The 26291-nt window shown below is 46.1% G+C and overlaps 1 protein-coding gene across 1 annotated transcript in view; it reads left to right on the top strand.

Moving 5' to 3' along the window:
• The first annotated feature begins 23925 nt into the window (after positions 1-23925).
• The window catches only part of cachd1 (cache domain containing 1), a 75941-nt gene continuing 73575 nt past the window's right edge, over positions 23926-26291 (top strand). The window contains 1 exon segment of the mRNA XM_064935936.1: positions 23926-23974. The gene's annotated coding sequence lies outside the window, so the exon portion shown is untranslated.

Genomic DNA, 26291 nt, shown 5'->3' with positions numbered 1-26291 from the left:
ATGTTTAGGCCAAGGTATGTATAGTTTTTTGTGTGCTCTAGGGCAACATTTTCTAGATAGAATTTGTATTTGTGGTCCTGGTGACTGGACCTTTTTTGGAACACCATTATTTTGGTCTTACTGAGATTTACTGTCAGGGCCCAGGTCTGACAGAATCTGTGCATAAGATCTAGGTGCTGCTGTAGGCCCTCCTTGGTTGGTGACAGAAGCACCAAATCATCAGCAAACAGCAGACATTTGACTTTGGATTCTCGTAGGGTGAGGCCGGGTGCTGCAGACTTTTCTAGTGCCCGCGCCAATTCGTTAATATATGTGTTGAAGAGGGTGGGGCTTAAGCTGCATCCCTGTCTCACCCCACGACCCTGTGTGAAGAAATGTGTGTGTTTTTTGACAATTTTAACCGCACACTTAATGTTTGTGTACATGGATTTTACAGTGTTGTATGTTTTACCCCCAACACCACTTTCCATCAGTTTGTATAGCAGACCCTCATGCCAAATTGAGTCAAAGGCTTTTTTGAAATCAACAAAGCACGAGAAGACTTTGCCTTTGTTTTGGTTTGTTTGGTTGTCAATTAGGGTGTGCAGGGTGAATACATGGTCTGTTGTACTGTAATTTGGTAAAAAGCCAATTTAACATTTGCTCAGTACATTGTTTTCATTGAGGAAGTGTACGAGTCTGCTGTTAATGATAATGCAGAGGATTTTCCCAAGGTTAGTGTTGACACATATTCCACAGTAGTTATTGGGGTCAAATTTGTCTCCACTTTTGTGGGTTAGGGTGATCAGTCCCTGGTTCCAAATATTGGGGAAGATGCCAGAGCTAAGGATGATGTTAAAGAGTTTTAGTATAGCCAATTGGAATTTGTTGTCTGTATATTTGATCATTTCATTGAGGATACCATCAACACCACAGGCCTTTTTGGGTTGGAGGGTTTTTATTTTGTCCTGTAACTCATCCAATGTAATTGGAGAATCCAGTGGGTTCGGGTAGTCTTTAATAGTTGATTCTAAGATCTGTATTTGATCATGTATATGTTTTTGCTCTTTATTCTTTGTTATAGAGCCAAAAAGATTGGAGAAGTGGTTTACCCATACATCTCCATTTTGGATAGATAATTCTTCGTGTTGTTTGTTTAGTGTTAAGTGTTTTCCAATTTTCCCAGAAGTGGTTAGAGTCTATGGATTCTTCAATTACATTGAGCTGATTTCTGACATGCTCTTCCTTCTTTTTCTGTCGTGTATTTCTGTATTGTTTTAGTGATTCACCATAGTGAATCCCTGTCTCTCTCTCTCTCTCACCCTCCCTCTGTTCCCTGTCTCTCTCTCTCCCTCCCTCTGTTCCCTGTCTCTCTCTCTCCCTCCCTCTGTTCCCTGTTCTCTCTCTCTCTCTCTCTCTCTCTCTCTCTCTCTCCCTCCCTCTGTTCCCTGTCTGTCTCTCTCTCTCTCTCACCCTCCCTCTGTTCCCTGTCTGTCTCTTTCTTGTGTGTCTGTCTGTCAGTTTACGGTCTCATTGGAAACAGTAGGGGGATTGGACCGGCATCCACTCAACATCCCTCGATGAGCGGAGGGTGACTGATGTAGACTGCCGTCGTCCCAGACACTCCCCTTGCTGGGGTTGGTTGATAGAGTACCTCTCTCCCATCTCTGCTCAACCATGGCAGGGTGGATGGAGGTTGAGCGTATGCATTCGTTAAGTGTTTTATGTGTTTTTTGGCATTGTGTTTTCATGAGGCATATGGGGGTCGAAGGCTCGCCACTCATAAAGCTTCTCTGAAGCTCTATTTCATGACTCTGCCAGTGTGTGTGTTTTGAGAGTATCTGTTTCACTGTGTATCAGTGTGTCACCAACAGCAGTCACAGCCCAGTGACTGCATCATGAACAGGTCAGATGTCATAGAGTTGGAATGACCTGGGATGTTCTTGTAGCAATGTCTAAGGTCTACAAGTGATGTGTGTGTGTGTTTCCTTTATTTGCCAAGACTGGGCTGATGTTTTCCTTCCTTGCTCACCACAGTCCCTCTCCTTTCCCCTTAGCACCCTCGCTAGCCAACACAAATCATGTCTTGACAGTGTGCTAGCTAGGCTGCACTAGGCTAAAATCCAACTAGGGCATCCAGCAGGGCCAGATCATGAAATGCTATGCTAGGCTATCGTAGGCCAGGGTATGCTATGCTAGGCTATCGTAGGCCGGGGGAATGCTGTGCTAGGCTATCGTAGGCCAGGGTATGCTATGCTATGCTAGGCTATCGTAGGCCGGGGGAATGCTGTGCTAGGCTATCGTAGGCCGGGGGAATGCTGTGCTAGGCTATCGTAGGCCAGGGTATGCTATGCTAGGCTATCGTAGGCCAGGGTATGCTGTGCTAGGCTATCGTAGGCCGGGGGAATGCTGTGCTAGGCTATCGTAGGCCGGGGGAATGCTGTGCTAGGCTATCGTAGGCCAGGGTATGCTATGCTATGCTAGGCTATCGTAGGCCGGGGGAATGCGGTGCTAGGCTATCATAGGCCGGGGGAATGCTGTGCTAGGCTATCGTAGGCCGGGGGAATGCTGTGCTAGGCTATCGTAGGCCGGGGGAATGCTGTGCTAGGCTATCGTAGGCCGGGGGAATGCTGTGCTAGGCTATCGTAGGCCGGGGGAATGCTATGCTAGGCTATCGTAGGCCTGGCAATGCTACAATATGTATGCTTGTACTAAGAAAGGCCAGAGAAAGTTATATAATATGCTAATCTATGGATGGGGGATGTCTTGCAGGCTAAGTCACAGTAGGTTTAGTGTTTGCAATGCAAGCACAAGTGTTACGAAGCAGCAATGCTCCTCTGTAGGGTGGATCAACTCTTCTCGTAATCATCTGTGGCCATAACTCCATAACTGGCCTCACAGTGCGTGAGGGAGTCCTGAAACTAGTGCCAGACATGATCTCACACCATCCACTGACACTGGAGGAGTAGGACCACCCCGACACCACTACTCACCTCTCTGTCTGTCTCTGTCTGTCTCTGTCTGTCTGTCTGTCTCTGTCTGTCTCTGTCTTCATGATGGAGTCGGTTGCGCTTCAGAAAGAGAGAGGACAATAGGCCAGAACGGTGCCGAAGTAGGAACGCATATCTTTAGCGGTTGTTGATAGGGAAGGAGAGTTCTGTTAGCTTTGGCCTGTGATGTGGTTTGAGCCTGGCCGTTAACAAGCCTTCAGACACAGTGTGAGTGCTTTGTGACACTGCTTTTAAACACACTCTCTGGGACATTTTGATCTGAATTACTCTATGTGGAAAAATCGCTTTCTTGTACAAAGTATTTTTTAATTTTACCTTTATTTAACCAGGCAAGTCAGTTAAGAACAAATTCTTATTTTCAATGACGGCCTGGGAACAGTGGATTAACTGCCTGTTCAAGGGCAGAACGACAGATTTGTACCTTGTCAGCTCGGGGGTTTGAACTCACAACCTTCCGGTTACTAGTCCAACGCTCTAACCACTAGGCTACCCTGCCGCCCCAAATGTTGTGAATTTTCCCACGTAGGCTGTATAGCAGCATTGATAGATGCCATTTCTGCTCTCTTTCTGCCTCTCATTCATCCTCTGTCTCTTTCCCTCCATCCATCTTAAGCCACCTTTCATTCACCTCGAACACACATACTCTCTTTACAGTGAAGTATGAGGTTGGTGTGTTATCAGGGTGTGACTGGTTGGCACTGCCAGGTCCCCTGGCTGGCTTGCATTGGACCTAACTAGAGGCTGGACCAGGTCTTTTCTCTCCAGGAGTTGTGGGTGAGACACTGGGCGCAGGGCACCCTAGCCTGGCAGGCCCTAGTCATTTGTGGGCCAAAGCAGGTTGGGCAGTGAGGGTATAGTTAAATCAGGACCATGAGGTCCTGAGGTCAGTGGTGTCATGACGTTGGCCTGGGGGTGGGTTTATGACAGTCATAAATACCTCTTCCCCCCCCTTTCCTCTCTCTCTACCCTACTGATGTTACATTTGCAAACCCCTTGGTTAACATAGAGATTCTGGGAACATCAGAAGGTGGGGGGAAATTAACTATATTCTGGTAATCTGACCAATTGAACATATGCAGTGGTCCTTAACCTGTTGGAACTCTAGGGGCGCAATTTCATTTTTGGATGAAAAACGTTCCCGTTTTAAACAAGATATTTTGTCACAAAAAGATGCTCGACTATGCATATAATTGCTACTGTTCGAAAGAAAACACTCTGACGTGTCCAGAAATACAAATATCTTCTCTGTGCGTGCCCTTTAACGTGAGCTTCAGGCAAAACCAAGATGAGATGGCATCCAGGAAATGACAAGGATTTTTGAGGCTCTGTTTGTCATGATCTCCTTATATGGCTGTGAACGCAAGAAGAATGAGTCTGCCCTTTCTGTCGTTTCCCCAAGGTGTCTGCAACATTGTGACGTATTTGTAGGCAGATCATTGGAAGATTGACCATAAGAGACCACATTTACCACGTGTCCGCCCGGTGTCCTGCGCCGAAATTGGTGCGCAAAAGTCACCTGCCAGTATTTTCCAAACAATACAGAGAGTAAAGCAAGCTTCCACGAACTGCATGTCAATGAAGAGATATGTGAAAAAACACCTTGAGGACTGATTCCAAACAACGTTTGCCATGTTTCGGTCGATATTATGTAGTTAATCCGGAAAAAGTTTTACGTTGTAGGTGACTGCATTTTCGGTTCGTTTCAGTAGCCAGGCGCAATGTAGAAAGCGGAGCGATTTCTCCTACACACAGACGCTTTCAGGAAACACTGCGCATTTGGTGTGTAACTGAGAGTCTCCTCATTGAAAACATCAGAAGCTCTTCAAAGGTAAATGATTTTATTTATTTGGTTATCTGGTTTTTGTGAAAATGTTGCGTGCTACATGTTATTCAAAATGCATTGCTAGCTTTGCATACTCTTACACAAATTAGTCAATTTCTATGGTTCAAAAGCATATTTTGAAAATCTGAGATGACAGTGTTGTTAAGAAAAGGCTAAGCTTGAGAGCAGATGCATTATTTTCATTTTATTTGCGATTTTCAGAAATCGTTAACGTTACATATGCTAATGAGCTTCAGGCTATAACTGTATACAGGGTTTTCATGACGTGAACAAAACGGAGCGATTTGTCCTACACAAATAATATTTTTTTGAAAAACTGCACATTTGCTATGTAACTGAGAGTCTCCTCATTGAAAACATCCGAAGCTCTTCAAAGTTAATGATTTTATTTATTTGGTTATCTGGCTTTTGTGAAAATGTTGCATGCTACATGCTACACAAAATGCTATGCTAGCTTTGCATACTCTTACACAAATTAGTCAATTTCTAAGATGACAGTGTTGTTAAGAAAAGGCTAAGCTTGAGAGCAAACGCATTATTTTAATTTTATTTGCGATTTTCAGAAATCGTTAACGTTGCGTTATGCTAATGAGCCTGAGGCTTTAGTCACGATCCCGGATCCGGGATGGGGAGTTTCAAGAGGTTAATAATGAATATGATGTCAGTTCGGTTGTCATCTGAGACATTCTCATCAATGATACGATGACATCCACTCTACAGTGGAAAGTCTACACATCAGAGTTATCAGATTCACATGGAATTGTTGTTCAATTCAAATGTTTGAATATTAAATTATTCGTGATGGGATGAAATGTGATTTTTAGCTTCTAAAATGTGAGTATTGGGTTTTCATGAGTGAATTAGGCCCGACTCAGTGGCCCACCCACGCGAAGAAACAGGTTGTAAACTAGGAAACACACCCCTTTTCTCCCTTCCTATATAAAGCCTTGACGACAATATAACCTCCTGTTCAGAGGGTGTGAGGACGTCGGTCCAATGTCAGAATGGTTCAGATAATAACTACAGAACGAAGCCAACATCAGCGTGAGCTTTGAGTTAGCAACAGCGTGAGCTTTGAGTTAGCAACAGCAGCTGCAAACACAGGTCAGGAAGGAACAGACAGAGTATCCCATCTACCACACAACAACGTTACTACAACGTATCCTAAAATTGACCACCAGAGATATTCTTCGGTTTGGCAACACGGCCTTCCATCTACCACCAACTTACTGAAGCGCAGCTCCGAGTAAATATTTATTGCATTTTCCTTTTGTGTTCTGCCCGCTAGGGATGTTTTCCTTTATGACGTAATTTGTAATCAAGTTATGATTAATTAGGTGTATGTGTGATTTAGTTAGGTTGTTAGTAAATAAATAATAAAACCCTTTGTATTGCTGATTCAACTTGTTAGCCAGGGTTTGTGCAGATAACCAAGAATTTACAACTTTCAGATGAGACTGAATTAAGATGACAATTAATATTGACTGCTAATGATGTAAAATATTACTAGGTCTTTAAGAGTTTTGGGGGGGAAAATAACAGCTCTATAAATATTATTTTGTGCTGCCCCGACTCTCTCTAGTTAATTACATTTACATGATTAGCTCAATCAGGTAATATTAATTACGGAGAAATTATTTTATAGAATAAATCAAATCAAATTTTATTTGTCACCTACACATGGTTAGCAGATGTTAATGCGAGTGTAGCGAAATGCTTGTGCTTCTAGTTCCGACAATGCAGTAATAACCAACAAGTAATCTAACTAACAATTCCAAAACTACTGTCTTATACACACAAGTGTAAGGGGATAAAGAATATGTACATAAAGATATATGAATGAGTGATGGTACAGAGCAGCATAGGCAAGATACAGTAGATGGCATCGAGTACAGTATATACATATGAGAGGAGTATGTAAACAAAGTGGCATAGTTAAAGTGGCTAGTGATACATGTATTACATAAAGATGCAGTAGATGATAGAGTACAGTATATATGTATACATATGAGATGAATAAGGTAGGGTATGTAAACATTATATTAGGTAGCATTGTTTAAAGTGGCTAGTGATATATTTTACATTTCCCATCAATTCCCATTATTAAAGTAGCTGGAGTTGAGTCAGTGTGTTGGCAGCAGCCACTCAATGTTAGTGGTGGCTGTTTAACAGCCTGATGGCCTTGAGATAGAAGCTGTTTTTCAGTCTCTCGGTCCCAGCTTTGATGCACCTGTACTGACCTCGCCTTCTGGATGATAGCGGGGTGAACAGGCAGTGGCTCGGGTGGTTGTTGTCCTTGATGATCTTTATGGCCTTCCTGTGACATCGGGAGGTCTAGGTGTCCTGGAGGGCAGGTAGTTTGCCCCGGTGATGCGTTGTGCAGACCTCACTACCCTCTGGAGAGCCTTACGGTTGTGGGCGGAGCAGTTGCCGTACCAGGCGGTGATACAGCCCGCCAGGATGCTCTCGATTGTGCATCTGTAGAAGTTTGTGAGTGCTTTTGGTGACACGCAAAATTTCTTCAGCCTCCTGAGGTCTTCACGATGCTGTCTGTGTGGGTGGACCAATTCAGTTTGTCTGTGATGTGTATGCCGAGGAACTTAACTTACTACCCTCTCCACTACTGTTCCATCGATGTGGATAGGGGGGTGTTCCCTCTGCTGTTTCCTGAAGTCCACAATCATCTCCTTAGTTTTGTTGACGTTGAGTGTGAGGTTATAGAATGTCATATCACTTCATCCGGCATAGCCAAAGACACGACACGAGTCAAGTGAGAGTGACTCATAATGTCAAACTCATGCACTTGGTCAGGCTTAGTTAGTGAGCGCACATTCTGAAACACATCTTATCAATCATAAAAACACACACCGCAAGACACCGTAAATGCTGCTCTGCAGAAAAGCATCATGTGAAATACACAAACTAGCATAGGAAGGCGCCTTAACTCTGTTTTACTGTCAGCAGACACGCCTTATTTAAGATTCGTGGTCTTCTAATGTCCTTCAAAATATTATACACCACCCCTCGTAAAAACTGCCACGCAATCTCATCATCTGTGCATTCCAAGATTGTTTCCTCCATCTCCATGAGGTGGGAGGTTACTTGGGCCTCTCAATGATTGTATCAGCTTAATGGAAGAGCTCAGGTATTTGGCTTTGAACTTCTATTGGAACAGTTTCACCTCTGTTCCACTTGAATGTCATGTTTTTATCGCCATCCACTGTAAGTGAGCTTGGTACTGTTCTAAAGTCAGAGTTCAGCTGTTAAACTTATCAATGTGTAACGTTATCAAATAGTTTTACATTATTAGTTAGGGTATTCAGCAGTAGTTTGTATAAGGTATTGTGTTCAATCCCTTATCCTGAAAAGGATATTTCTGAGCATGTTAACCCCAACGGCCCCTAACCCCAACGGCCCCTAACCCCAACGGCCCGTAACCCCAACGGCCCGTAACCCCAACGGCCCCTAACCCCAACGGCCCCTAACCCCAGCGGCCCGTAACCCCAGCGGCCCGTAACCCCAACGGCCCGTAACCCCAACGGCCCGTAACCCCAACGGCCCCGTAACCCCAACGGCCCGTAACCCCAGCGGCCCGTAACCCCAGCGGCCCGTAACCCCAGCGGCCCGTAACCCCAGCGGCCCGTAACCCCAGCGGCCCGTAACCCCAACGGCCCGTAACCCCAACGGCCCGTAACCCCAACGGCCCGTAACCCCAACGGCCCGTAACCCCAACGGCCCGTAGGTTGCCTAGTAAAAGAGCACTTCAGGAAAGGATTTTATTTTTTAAACTAGGCAGTCCAGTTAAGAACAAATTCTTATTTTCAATGATGGCCTCGGAACAACGAGTTAACTGCCTGTTCAGGGGTAGAACGACAGATGTTTTACCTTGTCAGCTCGGGATTCAATCTAGCAACCTTTCGGTTACTAGTCCAACACTCTAACCACTAGACTACCTGCCACCCTTCCTCTAACCTCAGCAGCTGTGTCATGTCCCTACCTCTAACCCCAGCAGCTGTGTAATGTCCCTACCTCTAACCTCAGCAGCTGTGTCATGTCCCTACCTCTAACCTCAGCAGCTGTGTCATGTCCCTACCTCTAACCTCAGCAGCTGTGTCATGTCCCTACCTCTAACCTCAGCAGCTGTGTCATGTCCCTACCTCTAACCTCAGCAGCTGTGTCATGTCCCTACCTCTAACCTCAGCAGCTGTGTCATGTCCCTACCTCTAACCTCAGCAGCTGTGTCATGTCCCTACCTCTAACCTCAGCAGCTGTGTCATGCCCCTACCTCTAACCTCAGCAGCTGTGTCATGCCCCTACCTCTAACCTCAGCAGCTGTGTCATGTCCCTACCTCTAACCTCAGCAGCTGTGTCATGTCCCTACCTCTAACCTCAGCAGCTGTGTCATGTCCCTACCTCTAACCTCAGCAGCTGTGTCATGTCCCTACCTCTAACCTCAGCAGCTGTGTCATGTGTCCTCCTTGAGAGGACACACTGCCCCTCATTCCAGATCACTGACTGTATTATATACCAACCTTGAGACTCAATGGACTGTATATATGAGACTGTATGAAGCGAGGGAGCGGGGGCTTTGTGATCCGTCCAGAGAGATGGATGAGCACGGGGAATGTCAGAAGGAGATGTGAGCTCTCCCTCCTTTCTCTCTCTCTTTCCATTCTCCACTTGTCGTCCTGTTGCGAGCAGTACCTTTCTCTTTGAAGATCAAAGTTTTGCACTGGCGCAGAGGCAATGTTCACCTTGCAGTTTCTAACACCTTCAGAAGGAAGAGATCAGACACAGGCGCCACTGCTTTCACTCTCCCATCAGCCACTGCAGCAAAGCAGCCTGACGACAACTCACTATGTGCTATTTTTGGACAGGAATCAGAGAAGTGCCTGGTTCATCTCGGTGTGTGTGTGTGTGTGTGTGGCCTTATAGGATGTCCAAAAGGACTGTTTTTAAGTTAATTTTAATCCCAGAGGGATGAACACTGAGCTAGTCAAATCAAATGTTATTTGTCACATGCTTTGTAAACAACAGGTGTGGACTAACCGTGAAATGCTTACTTACGGGCCTTTCCCAACAATGCAGAGAAATAAAATAGAGAGATAATAGAAAAATAAAACGCGTAATAATAATAATCAATAATATATACACAATGATTGGAGACTGATTTTGACCGATTTTTGTATTATTTAATTATATGTATATTTTTTTTACCTTTATTTAATAATTATTTAACTCGGCAAGTCAGTTAAGAACACATTCTTATTTTCAACGATGGCCTAGGAACGGTGGGTTAACATCTTGAAGCTAGGGGGCACTATTTTTAGTTTGGAAAAATAACGTTCCCAAAGTAAACAGCCTATTTCTCAGGACCAGATGCTAGAATATGCATATAATTGACAGATTGACAGATTAGGATAGAAAACACTCTAAAGTTTCCAAAACAGTCACAATATTGTCTGTGAGTATAACAGAACTGATGTTGCAGGCGAAACCCTGAGAAAAATCTAACCAGGAAGTGGCTCTATTTTGAAAACTCCATATTCCATAGCCTCCCATTGCTCCATTTAAAGGGATATCAACCAGATTCCTTTTCCTATCACTTCCTCAAGGTGTCAGTCTTCAGACATAGTTTCAGACTTTTATTCTGAAAAATTACTACTAAATACTAATTGAGTGTATGTAAACTTCTGATCCACTGGGAATGTGATGAAAGAAATAAAAGCTGAAATAAATCATTCTCTCTCTTATTTTGACATTTCACATTCTTAAAATAAAGTGGTGATCCTAACTGACCTAAGAAAGGGAATTTTTACTATGATTAGGAATTGTGAACAACTGAGTTGAAATGTATTTGGCCAAGGTGTATGTAACCTTTCGACTTCAACTGTATAACTCAGAATAAAGTGACACATAGTTAACAGTAGCAGCAGTGTATGTGATGAATCAAAAAAAAGTTTGTGTGAAAGGGTCAATGCAGATAGTCCAGGTAGCTATTTGGTGAACTATTTGCCAGTCTTATGGCTTGGGGGCAGAAGCTGTTCATGGTCGTTTTGGTTCCAATCGGTACTGCTTGCCATGCTGGAGCAGAGAGAACATTTCTGGTATAGATGTCCTGAATGGCAGGGCACTTGGTCCCAGTGCAGTACCTTGCAGTCGGATGCCAAGCAGTTGCCATACCAATCGGTGATGCAGCCAGTCAGGATGCTCTCAATGTTGCAGCTGTAGAACATTTTGAATATCTGAGGGCCCTTGCCAAAACTTTTCAGCCTCGTGAAGACAAGGGCACAACTGTGTTGGTGTGTTTGGACCATGATGGGTAGCCTAGTGGTTAGAGCGTTGAACTAGTAACCGGAAGGTTTCAAGTTCAAACCCCCGAGCTGACAAGGTACTAATCTGTCGTTCTGCCCCTGAACAGGCAGTTAACCCACTGTTCCTAGGCCGTCATTGAAAATAATCATTTGTTCTTAACTGTTAAATAAAGGTAAAATTAAAAATTAAAAAAATAAAAATGAATGATGTGGACACAGAGGAACTTGAAGCTCTACCCTCTCCACATCAGCCTGTCAACTTGAATGTGGGTGTGCTCGGCCCTCCGCTTCCCATAGCCCACGATCCGCTCCTTTGTCATGCTGGCGTTTAGGGAGAGGTCATTCTCCTGGCACCACACTGCAAGGTCTCTGACCTCCTCCCTATAGGCTGTCTCATTGACGTTGGTGTTCAGGCCTACCACCGTTGTTGTCGGCAACCTTCATGATGGTATTGAAGTCGTGTGCGGCCACATAGTCATGGGTGAACAGGGAGTACAGGAGGGGAATAAGCACCCCTGAGGTCCCCTGTATTTATGGTCAGCGTGGTGGGTGTGTTGTTGCCTATCCTCATCGCCTGGGGGTGGTTGCAGAGGGAGGTGATCAATCCCAGTGTCCTTAGCTTATTAGTAAGCTTGGAGGGCTCTATGGTGGGGCGGTAGCGTAGCCTAGTGGTTAGAGCGTTGGACTGGTAACTGACAGGTTGCAAGTTCAAATCCCTGAGCTGACAAGGTACACATCTGTCGTTCAAGGCAGTTAACCCAGTGTTCCTAGACCGTCATTGAAAATAAGAATTTGTTCTTAACTGACTTGCCTAGTTAAATAAATAAATGCTCTGCTGTGGTCAATGAACAGCATTCTCACATAGGTGTTCATTTTGTCCAAGTAGGAAAGGGCAGTGTGGAATGCAATAGAGATTGCATCATCTGTCGATCTGTTGGGGCAGTGTGCGAATTGGGATGATGGTGTTGTGAGCCATGATCAGCCTTTCAAAGCATTTCATGGCTACAGATGTGAGTGCTACGGGGTGGTAATCATTCAGACAGGTTACCTTGTCATTCTTGGGCACAGGGACTATGGTGGTCTGCTTGACACATGTAGGTATTACAGACTGGGTCAGGTAGAGGTTGAAATGTCAGTGAAGATGCATGCCAGCTGGTCAGTGCATGCTTTGGTGAGTACGTGAGATCACACGGGCATCTGGAAGAGCTGGTGCTCTCACGCATGGTTCAATGTTGCTTGCCTCGAAGCGAGCATATAAGGCATTTAGCTCGTTTGTCCAGCTCAGCTGCTGGTTTTCCCTTTAATCTGTGATACAGTAGTTTGCAAGCCCTTCCACGTCCAACGAGCATCAGAGCCTGTGTAGTAGGGTTCGATCATAGTCCTGTATTGACCCTTTGCCTGTATGATGGTTCATCGGAGGGTGTAGCTGGATTTCTTATAAGTGTCCGGGTTAGTGTCCCGCTCCTTGAAAGAGGCAGCTCTAGCCTTTTAACTCAGTGTGGATGTTGCCTGTAATCCGTGGCTTTTGGTTGGGATATGTACGTACGGTCCCTGTGGGGACGACGTCATCAATGCACATATTAATGAAGCCGATGACTGATGTGGTAAACTCCTCAATACCCTCATTTGAGTCCCAGAACATATTCCAATCTGTGCAACAAAACATTCCTGTTACTTAGCATCCACTTCATTGGACCACTTCTGTATTGAGCGCATTACTGGTACTTCCAGTTTGGAGTTTTTGCTTGTAAAGATCGGGAGGATAGAGTTATAAACAGATTTGCCAAATGGAGGGCGAGGGAAAAGCTTTGTATGCGTCTCTGTGTGTAAAGGTGATCTAGAGTTTTTCACCTGTAGTTACATGGGTGACATGCTGGTAGAAATGAGGTAAAACAGATTTTAGTTTTCCAGCATTAGTCACGGGCCTCTAGGCGCACAGCTTCTGGATGAGTATTGTCTTGTTGGTGAGCAGAACCTCAAGACTTCCTTAATATTAGAGATGGAGCACGAGCTGTTCACAAAGATACACACACCACCCCCCCTTGAGTTTACCCAACACTGCCTTGTCCGGGGTGAGCAGTATGTCCTGACTCATTGAAGTAGAAATCTTCATCCATATGTAGTAAAGGCAGGGTTGCAAAGGGTCTGAAACATTCCGGGGAATTTCCTGACTCTGCTTGCACTGCCCTGCCCACTGACCAATGCAGGGTTTGAAATATTGATAGCCACCTGGGCCAATTTGAGGCTTTTTGAGCCTGACAATGAGCCATCCTCAACAAGGTTGAAAAGTGACAGTGAAGATGAGGACTCAGAGTCTGATGATCAAGAGGTGGACATTGAGGAGGTCCAGGGAGAAGACATGGAAGCCTGAGAGGAAAACAACCAAAGCTTTAGTTTCTAGACCATCCTTTTACAGATGTATGTTGAAAATGTTTTTGGGAGATGTGATGGATCATTGGGGATCATTCAATATTCCCTTTTGTTGTTCAGTGAAATCATCCCATGTGAAGAGTCCACTCATTTCATTAAAGTTCAATTTGTAAATATTTATTTTTTCTATTGGAAGGATTTCATAATTTGCAATTATGTCTGCTTATAATAAGGTAAAAGGTTTGTTTTTGTTTCCATATGATATGGTAAATATATTCAATGCAAAAACATCTACATTTTAAATGGTATTAATATTACTTTGCATGTATTTTTGTTAATTCCCATATATTGCCATTTTGAGGAATATTAAGAGTTTCCACCTCCTGAATGCAACCCTCCGTTTAGGGTTACGGAAGTATTCCATTGATTTATATACAGTCTTATCCCATCGCTGTAACTCCAGTATGGACTCGGGAGAGTCGAAGGTCGAGAGACGTGTGTCCTCTGAGACACGACCCTGCCAAGCCGCACTGCTTCTTGACACTGCTCGCTTAACCCCGAAGCCAGCCGCACCAATTTGTCGGAGAAAACACCATACACCTGGCGACCGTGTCAGCGTGCATGCGCCCGGCCTGCCACAGGAGTCACTAGAGCGCAATGGGACAAGGATATGACTGGCCAAACCCGGACGATGCTGGGCCAATTCTACCCCACCTCATGGGTCTCCCGGTCTCAGCCCGGCTGCAACACAGACCGGAATCGAACCCGGATCTGTAGTGACACACCTCTAGACTGCTGCGCCACTCGGGAGGTAGGATTCCAGTTGTTAAGCAATTCAGTTTTTCTCCATTCCTAAAGACTTAGATGTTATTCGCCTCATTAAAACAATCCCCATATCTTGAAAGAACTTGGGGATCTGAATTTACATTAGACAATTTTCAGTTGAAATTCAGTTGTCCCTAAATTAAAGATGAGACAAAGATACTAGTGCAGTTTGCCTTGAGGATACATTTTTCTTCCTGTTGATTGAATCCTTGTTTCTGGTTTAAATTATTTTTCCTTGTAGACATTATTTCTCAGTTGGACACTTTACCATAAGCATGTGTAGCTGGAGAGAGATGTTGAGAGAGAGTTTGTAATAAAACACCGTCCTCCACTGTTGTCATTGTTCTCACCCATCCTCTCTCTCTCCATCCATCCCCCTCTCTCCCTCACATGTGGAAAGCATTATATCCTGTCTACAGGAGCATAGCAGTGAGGGTAGTAGCAAACTGTGGATCTGGGAGGCTGGGACAGGTCTGGGATCAGTGTAGGGGATCTCCTCTGTGCTGGGTGACCCAGCCTCTCTAGGGCCTGACCCCTGTTTGCACAAAAGGGGGTTTGTTATTACAGAACCGCACACTCCGACAGGCCTTTCTCCCTTGACAGGGGGAAGCAGGGGGAAGGGTTAGTCTAGGCTACACGCCTGTTATTTTAGGTTTTGATGCCTGAGCCCTCTGTTTTGTTTTTTGGGTACCTTGCATTTGCTATCCTAGTCTTCTCTTGCTCTCTCTCTAGGGGAAGCGCTAACCCCCAGTCCACCACAATTTGCCCTGCATGGGTATGATGTAGCTTGGTTATGTTGTTGCTGTTATTGTATTTTAAGGAGACATTTTATTGTTTTGGGAGTGCCTGCCTTGGATTGCTACTCAATGCATTCTCCATTCTACCGCTCTTCCTGTTGTGGATTTAACACAGTGGTTTATAAGGCGAGCTCCGTGTTGAGAAGCCATCATGTGTCGAGTCAGAGTGGAGTGAGTGAGTGGATCTTTGTGTCTGAGGCCTTTATGGTGTGGTACATTTTATGGGGCTTCAATGTTTAGGCCATGCCACCAACGAGTTACCGTAGCAACGGACTTGAATCATTACCCTAGCAGACCTCAGTGTTTCTGTACATAACTCTGTTTTAAAGAACCTAAATGGAGCTTTAGATTTGAATGTTCCAATAAACAGACCGTCTCCTCTTGTGGTTGAGTCAGAATACCATGACAACCTGAGGCATAGTTTCATCAGTACAGAAACAAATGTGGATCTAATTGCATGTGTATTTTCACACTCTCTGCACACATGGGTGTACACAAACACACACTAAACTGCACACACACTGTCCTGAGAGCCTCTCAATGAAGGGAGAGGAGGTGTAGATTTACCGATGTAGCCTGCGGGTTTGGTTCGTTAGTAAGATTAACCAAATTAAATTCCCTCTGTGTCTGGTTCTAAATACAGCAGCCATTGGCAGACAGGCAGGGATCCCAAGCCATTTAATTAGACAACCGTCTCTGTCTGTGTTGCTGAATTGAAATGGAGAAGTATTAATTAGCATTTGTTTTTCTGGGGTTATTTAATGTGGATCGAGGTATTAATATGGATTGTTTCGTCCTCAAGCTCGCGTTACTCCCAAGATATCTGCAAATCAAATTTTCTTTGTCACATGAGCGAGAGTTTAGACGAGTTCTAAACAAGAGTTTAGATTTGAAGTCTGGTTGTTGGTGTGTTGCTGAGGGAAAGGCTTCTCTTTTTAGTCTGTGTTTTTGGGGGAGATGCAATTTCTATTTGTTGCTAAAAACAGAGTCATGTTCCCCCAGGTGCATATGGCTCAAACCTACTTTGTAGCCGTCAGAAAAATTGAAGAAGGGATGGGGGGGATGGGGGTGCCAAAAAAACCTCACATCAGAAGCAGAGCTGGGATGCTTCACTCTTGGCTCCAGCCCTTTGTAGTCCAATGAGCGGAGCAGCTCTGAGAGTGGGGAGGGAAGGAGGGGAGAGCCACAGTGTACCTGCAGCAGGCTGCAGCACCTCCCTCCACCCATCGCAGCTTCCTAAAGCCTGTCTGTCCTTTCATCTGCTGCTGTTTGTACCCTGCTTGGCTCCTGTCTCTCCTGCCAGCCCCTGGGCTCCCACGCATTCCAACCCTCCCCCACTCCGCAGAGCACGTGAAAAAAAAAAAAATATATATATACACACACACACACACACACACACACACACACACACACACACACACACACGTTCATGTGCGATATGGAGGAACGTGGTGCACCACACCTAATCTTCCTGTCACCCTTTCAGGTGCCAGACAGTGGGTCTGAATACCAATACTAGCATACTGAATGGTATGCGAAATAATAACATTTTATACTGTGACATTTTGCAAAATAGTACTGCAAATGCGCCATATAATGCACACTTGAGTTGACCCCCGACATTCATTCATTTTGGAACAGTGTGTCTGATTATCAGCTGTTGTCAAACACACAAATTCTACTAGATCAAACGCCAAATGATTATGCAGTTTTATGTATGTAGTTAGCTAGTATGGTATTCGGACTCGACCAGGGAGTGGTGCAGTCAGCCCAACGCAGCACACGGGCACGCTTCAGGACATCCACAGCACTAGGTGTCACCTCAGCCTCCCGAGCAACGGCCTGTTCATTCTGCTACCATCTAGAAGGCGTAGACAGTACAGGTGGATCAAAGCTGTTTATCTCCAGGCGTCAGACTGTTAAACTGTCATCACTGGCCGGCTACCACCCAGTGTCTCCAGTATCTCAGAAACGGCTGCCCTCCTGGACTTTTCACGCACAATAGTGTCTAGGGTTTACAGAGAATGTTGCGGCAGACAAAAGACCTTCAGTCAGCGGCAGTCCTGTGGGTGAAAACAGCTCGTTGATGAGAGAGACCGAAGGAAAAGTGGGCTCTCGTGGGCACAGGATCACCAACACTGGACAATTGAGGAGTGGAAAAACTCTGCCTGGTCCGACAAATCCCGGTTCCTGTTGCGTCATGCTGATGGCAGAGTCAGGATTTGGCGTAAGCAGCATGGGTCCATGGACCCATCCTGACTGGTGTCAACGGTACATGCTGGTGACGGTGTGGTAATGATGGGGGAAATGTTTTCCCAGCACACTTAAGTCCCTTGATACCAATTGAGCAACAAACATTGTAGAATCCATGCATCAAATAATTAAGTCTGTTTTTTGCGGCAAAGTGCCACACCCTCTCTCACCAGTCCAATCCAAAATGACTGTGGCTCAAGGCTCCGGACTGAATTTAGGTATATTCCCCCACCTCAACCTCCCCTCACCTCACACCCTTCTAATGAAAACGATTCGTACTCTGTGTCTGTTCCCCATCCCCAGCCTGAATGATTTGAGAGGATTCTCTATTTTCTAGCTGTGTTGTCACCTGTTTTTACACTGGAGGTTGCTGTTTTAAAGGACTGCTCCATTAAGAAGAAAGTTGCTTGTAAAGAAAATGGGCTCTTTGGTGGTTTACTGCATCTCAAATAAGACCAGGCTGGAGAGACACTAAGAGAAGACCAGGCTGGAGAGACACTAAGAGAAGACCCAGCTGGAGAGACACTAAGAGAAGACCCGGCTGGAGAGACACTAAGAGAAGACCAGGCTGGAGAGACACTAAGAGAAGACCCGGCTGGAGAGACACTAAGAGAAGACCCAGCTGGAGAGACACTAAGAGAAGACCAGGCTGGAGAGACACTAAGAGAAGACCCAGCTGGAGAGACACTAAGAGAAGACCCGGCTGGAGAGACACTAAGAGAAGACCCGGCTGGAGAGACACTAAGAGAAGACCCGGCTGGAGAGACACTAAGAGAAGACCCGGCTGGAGAGACACTAAGAGAAGACCAGGCTGGAGAGACACTAAGAGAAGACCAGGCTGGAGAGACAAAAAGAGAAGACCCGGCTGGAGAGACACTAAGAGAAGACCCGGCTGGAGAGACACTAAGAGAAGACCCGGCTGGAGAGACACTAAGAGAAGACCCGGCTGGAGAGACACTAAGAGAAGACCCGGCTGGAGAGACACTAAGAGAAGACCCGGCTGGAGAGAGAGAAGACACTGGAGAGACACTAAGAGAAGACCCGGCTGGAGAGACACTAAGAGAAGACCCGGCTGGAGAGACACTAAGAGAAGACCCGGCTGGAGAGACACTAAGAGAAGACCCGGCTGGAGAGACACTAAGAGAAGACCAGGCTGGAGAGACACTAAGAGAAGACCCGGCTGGAGAGACACTAAGAGAAGACCAGGCTGGAGAGACACTAAGAGAAGACCCGGCTGGAGAGACACTAAGAGAAGACCCGGCTGGAGAGACACTAAGAGAAGACCCGGCTGGAGAGACACTAGAGAAGACCCGGCTGGAGAGACACTAAGAGAAGACCCGGCTGGAGAGACACTAAGAGAAGACCAGGCTGGAGAGACACTAAGAGAAGACCCGGCTGGAGAGACACTAAGAGAAGACCCGGCTGGAGAGACACTAAGAGAAGACCCGGCTGGAGAGACACTAAGAGAAGACCCGGCTGGAGAGACACTAAGAGAAGACCCGGCTGGAGAGACACTAAGAGAAGACCCGGCTGGAGAGACACTAAGAGAAGACCCGGCTGGAGAGACACTAAGAGAAGACCCGGCTGGAGAGACACTAAGAGAAGACCCGGCTGGAGAGACACTAAGAGAAGACCCGGCTGGAGAGACACTAAGAGAAGACCCGGCTGGAGAGACACTAAGAGAAGACCCGGCTGGAGACAGACACTGGAGAGACAAAAAGAGAAGACCCGGCTGGAAGAGAAGACCCGGCTGGAGAGACACTAAGAGAAGACCCGGCTGGAGAGACACTAAGAGAAGACCCGGCTGGAGAGACACTAAGAGAAGACCCGGCTGGAGAGACACTAAGAGAAGACCCGGCTGGAGAGACACTAAGAGAAGACCAGGCTGGCGAGACAGGAAGAGACGGCTGGTAGTTATTTGAAGACCTTGCTGGATTTATGATTGTCAAGAAGTGTTTTGGTGAATGAGGCCGTGGCTGGAGAGTTCATTAAGAGAAGACCCGGCTGGAAGCTTTGATTAGTTAAGGCTGGAAAATAATAAAAAGCCAGAATACAACACTTTGAGAAGAATTTGTTTATAGAAAAAACAAGCCTCAAGTATGAAACCATACCCTGGTAGGATCCTGAAGTGTGGGTGTGCCTGTAGTCTGTCTCCCAATGGACTCGGCTGGGTCAGGAAGACCCAGCTGGTGAGCCATAAGGATTCCAGTTGGAGAGACATAAGAGAAGACCCTGCCCAGGTCTTAGCTGTGAAAGACCCGCTGGACGTCCAAAAACAAACAGCCTGCACTGGAAGACACTATACAAACTCTGGAGGCTTTAAGTTTTCCAAAGACCAGGCTGGGGTAAAATGTGGCAGCATGTTGGCTGTGTATGTCTGTGTTTGAGACCCATGTTTAACTAACACACTAAGAGAAGACCTGTCAGAGTGGACCTGAGAAGACCCGGCGTTAACTTCAGAGAAGACCCGGCTGGAAACTTCTTTAGAAGATCCCTCTGCCAGATAGCTTTCCTAAGAGAAGACCCGGCTGGGGACTTCTCTGAGGAGACCCGGCTGGAGGACACTAAGAGTCAGCGGCTGGACAATCTCCTAAGAGAAGATTGTGGGAGGTCCCATGAGAAGACCCGGCTGGAGAGAAAATGAAGTGAACTCCGGGTTGGAGGACACGGAGAAGACCAGGCTGGAGAGACAGATGGTGCCCATCTGGTCTGGAATGAGACACTACAATAGAAGACCCGGTGGACAGGACAGGTGTGAAGATGTATGTGGAACATGGACCCAGTGGAGAGACTTAAACACCTGACACACAAGTCAACATTTAGAAGACCCAGCTGGAAATTGAGAAGATTTTTACCTGGAACTAACTAAGAGAAGACCAGGCTGGAGTGTGTGTGTGGTGTGTAAAGAAGACCAAGCTGCAGAGTAAGAAAAGACCCGGCTGGAAGGACACTGTATTTTGACCCGGTTAGTGTTAAGGTCATAAAGAAGACCCGGCTGTTATTCTCCGGCTGGAGAGCCATAAGAGAAGACCCTGGAGTTTGTAGTTTAATGCTGGAGAATATGGGTGTGAACTAGAGAAGACCCGGCTGGAAAGACACTCCTCTTGGCTGGACAAAGACAAACAGTTTTTTAATGCTAATTTCTTAGAAATTCTGGAGAGACATTTTGACATGGGTGGAGAGAAACATGTACACTTGTAAAGACACTGGTTCCTGCAATTCCCATGTTTTGTCTAGACATATTGTCATGGGAGAATAAAAAATAAAGGCGTTTTTAAGCAAATTTCCTGCAATTCTACGGCATTATACCATTTACCAATGTCATTTTCGGCTGGAGTGACCCCAACATAACCGGCTGAGGATGCCATGACATGAAGACCCGGCTTTCATTCTAAGAGAAGACCCTGACTGTCTAGTTTATATTTTGGTGACCTTAGTTCTCAAAGATAAGAGAATCTAATTTGAATATTTACTTCATATGTGGTTTTAGAAGTTTACCCTTTTACACTAAACACTAGAAGCTGCTGCTTGTATTAATAAGACCCGGCTGGAAACACTGGGTTTATGCCTGTGCTTTATGATTTGTAGGATATGATGTGTACGTATGAAGACCCGGCTACAACCCAAAGTTTTGAATGGGTTCAGGTGGTTTTGCAGTCAGTCAGCTTGTAGGAGCATTTGACCAAAAAGACCCGGCTGGAAGACACTAGTAAGTGGTTCTAACATGGAAGACCCGGATCTATTAGACAGTAAGAGAAGACCCGGCTGGTAGACACAATTATCTTCAATGGACAGGAGCAGCAGGTTTGGTTTATGAAGGCATAACACAATCTTATTACTGGAGAGACACTAGAAGAATACCCGGCTGGAGAGACACAGGAAATGGTCCATTTAACCCAGCTGAAATAACTAAGAGAAGACCCGGCTGGGCACTAAGAGAAGACCCGGCTGGAGAGACACTAGAGAAGACCCGGCTGGAGTTATTCTCCCAGAGAAGACTCCTTCTTTGGATTTAACAGTGAAATAACTCCGGCCAATGGTCTTTACTTTGGAGAAGACCCGGCTAGGAGAGACATGGAGAATTCCCGGCTTCTTTCCATTTAACCCAGTGAAATAACTCCAGAGAAGGCCTTTACTTTGGAGAGGACCTAAGAGGACCAGGCTGGATATACAAGGCACTAAGAGAAGTTATTCTCTCCTTCTTTCCATTTAACAGTGAAATAACTCCACCAATGGCCTTCACTTTGGAGAGGACCTTAGGAGGGCATGGAGTTATTCTCTCCTTCTTTCCATTTAACAGTGAAATAACTCCACCAATGACCTTTACTTTGGAGGGACCTAGGAGGGCATGGAGAAAAGAGAAGACCCGGCTCCTTCTTTCCATTTAAAAGTGAAATAACTCCACCAATGGCCTTTACTTTGGAGGGGACCTAGGAGGGCAGTTATTCCTCCTTCTTTCCATTTAACAGTGAAATAAGAGAAGACACCAATGGCCTTTACTTTGGAGGGGACCTAGGAGGCATGGAGATTCTCTCGGCTTCTTTCCATTTAACAGTGAAATAACTCCACCAATGGCCTTTACTTTGGAGGCTGGAGGACCTAGGAGGGCATGGAGTTATTCTAAGAGAAGACTCCTTCTTTCCATTTAACAGTGAAATAACTCCACCAATGGCCTTTACTTTGGAGGGGACCTAGGAGGGCATGGAGTTATTCTCTCCTTCTTTCCATTTAACAGTGAAATAACTCCACCAATGGCCTTCACTTTGGAGGGGACCTAGGAGGGCATGGAGTTATTCTCTCCTTCTTTCCATTTAACAGTGAAATAACTCCACCAATGGCCTTTACTTTGGAGGGGACCTAGGAGGGCATGGAGTTATTCTTTTCTTTCCATTTATGAAATAACTCCACCAATGGCCTTTTTTGGAGGGGACCTAGGAGGCATGGAGCTTTGTTCTCTCCTTCTTTCCATTTAACAGTGAAATAACTCCAAAATGGCCTTTACTTTGTGGAATTAATTTGTTTTTCCATTTAACAAGGACCTGGTAGGATCCTGAAGTGTGGGGCATGGAGTTATTCTCTCCAATTCTTTCCATTTAACAGTGAAATAACTCCACCAATGGCCTTTACTTTGGAGGACCTAGCTGGAAGGCATGGAGTCCAAATTCTCTCCTTCTTTCCATTTAACAGTGAAATAACTCCACCAATGGCCTTTACTTTGGAGGGGACCTAGGAGGGCATGGAGTTATTCTCTCCTTCTTTCCATTTAAATGTGAAGGCAGAGAAGCGTTGTCGGGTGTAGTGAAGTAAATAACACAACCTAACAAGACCTTGTCAACAAATGACTGGGAATGAAGCGAGACATTCACGTCATAGCAAAAGAGATCCTCTGAAATTAAGCAATCAGAATAAATCCATGTGTATTTGCATCGGTATGAAGAGAGTTTGGGCCTCATGTGATTTAGCAGCACGTCTTTCTATGGCATACTAACCCTGTTTCTCTCCTCTCTCTCCCTGCAGAGAATCTTCAACTCATTTGTGTACACAGAAAAGACCTCAAACAGAGAGACCTTTTACAGCAGGTGAGTCACTGGTGCTCCTTCCTGTGTGTGTGCACCCGTGCATGTGTGTGCATAGTATGTGTGTTTGTGATTGTCTGTGCTGCAGTAAACACACAAGAATCATCAGAGGGAAAGAGGGCTTATTAAAATTCTACAGCTGCCGCCTCATCGGCTTTAAGTTCTCTTTCTGCAATTCTACACATTTATTTACCTTTTAAATGATTCATGTTTTCCTCTCCTCCCCTCCCCTCTACTCTAATTTCTCTACTCTAGCCCCTCTACTCTAGCCCCTCTACTTCTAGCCCCTCTATACCCTCCATTCTATCCCTCTACTCTAGCCCCTCTATCCCCTCTATTTCCTAGCCCCTCTATCCCCTCTACTCTAGCCCATTTTCTACTCTAGTGCCCTCTACTCTAGCCCCTCTACTCTCATTCTATCCCTCCTCTCCTGCACTACACAGTGTCTGTGCAGTAAGGCTTCCCTCTGACAAGGTGATGCTGAAATCGGTTTCTCTCTACCTGAACTGTAATGCAGTATTAAAGAGTGAATACATGTCATTTCATCTCCACTCTCCCATGGTTGGTAATAAAGAGGCCACATTAGACTCCTGGCGAGATCTGTTAAAACAGGTGACAGTAATTCAACTTTATTTATCCCTTGAAGAGCTATTAAGAAAGGTGAAGCCCACTGCCCAGCCAGCTCAGTGTGCTAGCAGTACAGTAATATGTCAGTGTGTTACTCCGGCCCCAGCACTGTGGGCAGAGCGAACGAGCTGGCACTGTGTATTAGTAGTAGTAACCACAGCAGTCTGCTTACTGCCCATTCCTGCGCTGCAGTGGTCTGTGATGTTTTCACTGTTTACTTTGAAAGAGGGCAATTTCCATTTCTACTGGCTCAGCATAATACAGTACAGTAGCTGGCCCTAGATCAGTTTAATCATTAAGTCATTTTATCTTTTTTTTGTTTCTCCCCCACAGCTACTGCTCTCATTCATCTGATCGATGGTCATTAGTTTAGTACCTGGTAATGCCCATAGCCTTTACTTTATAGGAGGGCATAGTTACCACTCCTTCTGTCCATTGGACATGAAAACTGTAGGCCTTGATGCTCACATTTGGTTCCAGTATGTTGTTATTTAAAAGGTTCCAGACACCATGGTAACTCGGCCTGCCTTTAGATACAGTACCTCGGTTGATAATAGTTTATCTCCTGTCCGTTTGAAAGTCAACACCAGGATATGTTCTGACTCATTTCTGACTCTCTGGGGAGGTGAGATGGAGTCTGCTGTTTACTCCTTTGGGGAGATGAGATGGAGTCTGCTGTTTACTCCTCTGGGGAGATGAGATGGAGTCTGCTGTTTACTCCTCTGGGGAGATGGAGTCTGCTGTTTGCTCCTCTGGGGAGATGAGATGGAGTCTGCTGTTTACTCCTCTGGGGAGATGAGATGTTTCTGCTGTTTGCTCCTCTGGGGAGATGAGATGGAGTCTTTGTTTACTCCTCTGGGGAGATGGAGTCTGCTGTTTGCTCCTCTGGGGAGATGAGATGGAGTCTGCTGTTTACTCCTCTGGGGAGATGGAGTCTGCTGTTTGCTCCTCTGGGGAGATGAGATGGAGTCTGCTGTTTACTCCTCTGGGGAGATGAGATGGAGTCTGCTGTTTTTCTCCTCTGGGGAGATGAGATGGAGTCTGCTGTTTACTCCTCTGGGGAGATGAGATGGAGTCTGCTGTTTTCTCCTCTGGGGAGATGCCCCTCACAAGGTGTACATGGAGTCTGCTGTTTACTCCTCTGGGGAGATGAGATGGAGTCTGCTGTTTACTCCTCTGGGGAGATGAGATGGAGTCTGCTGTTTACTCCTCTGGGGAGATGGAGTCTGCTGTTTACTCCTCTGGGGAGAGGAGATGGAGTCTGCTGTTTACTCCTCTGGGGAGATGGAGTCTGCTGTTTACTCCTCTGGGGAGATGAGATGGAGTCTGCTGTTTACTCCTCTGGGGAGATGGAGTCTGCTGTTTACTCCTCTGGGGAGATGAGATGGAGTCTGCTGTTTACTCCTCTGGGGAGATGGAGTCTGCTGTTTGCTCCTCTGGGGAGATGGAGTCTGCTGTTTGCTCCTCTGGGGAGATGAGATGGAGTCTGCTGTTTACTCCTCTGGGGAGATGGAGTCTGCTGTTTGCTCCTCTGGGAGATGGAGTCTGCTGTTTGCTCCTCTGGGGAGATGAGATGGCGTCTGCTGTTTACCACTCCTCTGGGGAGATGAGATGGAGTCTGCTGTTTACTCCTCTGGGGAGATGGAGTCTGCTGTTTGCTACTCTGGGGAGATGGAGTCTGCTGTTTCTCTCCTCTGGGGAGATGAGATGGAGTCTGCTGTTTACTCCTCTGGGGAGATGAGATGGAGTCTGCTGTTTACTCCTCTGGGGAGATGAGATGGAGTCTGCTGTTTGCTCCTCTGGGGAGATGGAGTCTGCTGTTTGCTCCTCTGGGGAGATGAGATGGAGTCTGCTGTTTACTCCTCTGGGGAGATGGAGTCTGCTGTTTGCTCCTCTGGGGAGATGGAGTCTGCTGTTTCCTCCTCTGGGGAGATGTGATGGAGTCTGCTGTTTCCTCCTCTGGGGGGAGATGGAGTCTGCTGTTTGCTCCTCTGGGGAGATGTGATGGAGTCTGCTGTTTACTCCTCTGGGGAGATGGAGTCTGCTGTTTACTCCTCTGGGGAGATGGAGTCTGCTGTTTACTCCTCTGGGGAGATGGAGTCTGCTGTTTGCTCCTCTGGGGAGATGTGATGGAGTCTGCTGTTTGCTCCTCTGGGAGATGAGATGGAGTCTGCTGTTTACTCCTCTGGGGAGATGAGATGGAGTCTGCTGTTTACTCCTCTGGGGAGATGAGATGGAGTCTGCTGTTTACTCCTCTGGGGAGATGAGATGGAGTCTGCTGTTTGCTCCTCTGGGGAGATGGAGTCTGCTGTTTGCTCCTCTGGGGAGATGGAGTCTGCTGTTTGCTCCTCTGGGGAGATGAGATGGAGTCTGCTGTTTACTCCTCTGGGGAGATGAGATGGAGTCTGCTGTTTACTCCTCTGGGGAGATGAGATGGAGTCTGCTGTTTACTCCTCTGGGGAGATGAGATGGAGTCTGCTGTTTGCTCCTCTTGGGAGATGGAGTCTGCTGTTTGCTCCTCTGGGGAGATGAGATGAAGTCTGCTGTTTACTCCTCTGGGGAGATGAGATGGAGTCTGCTGTTTACTCCTCTGGGGAGATGGAGTCTGCTGTTTACTCCTCTGGAGAGATGAGATGGAGTCTGCTGTTTACTCCTCTGGGGAGATGAGATGGAGTCTGCTGTTTGCTCCTCTGGGG

Source organism: Oncorhynchus masou, chromosome 24 (assembly GCF_036934945.1).
Source record: "Oncorhynchus masou masou isolate Uvic2021 chromosome 24, UVic_Omas_1.1, whole genome shotgun sequence".
Lineage (NCBI taxonomy): Eukaryota > Metazoa > Chordata > Actinopteri > Salmoniformes > Salmonidae > Oncorhynchus > Oncorhynchus masou.
Note: the sequence above shows the minus strand (reverse complement) of the source record. Positions and strands in the feature narration are given on the sequence as shown.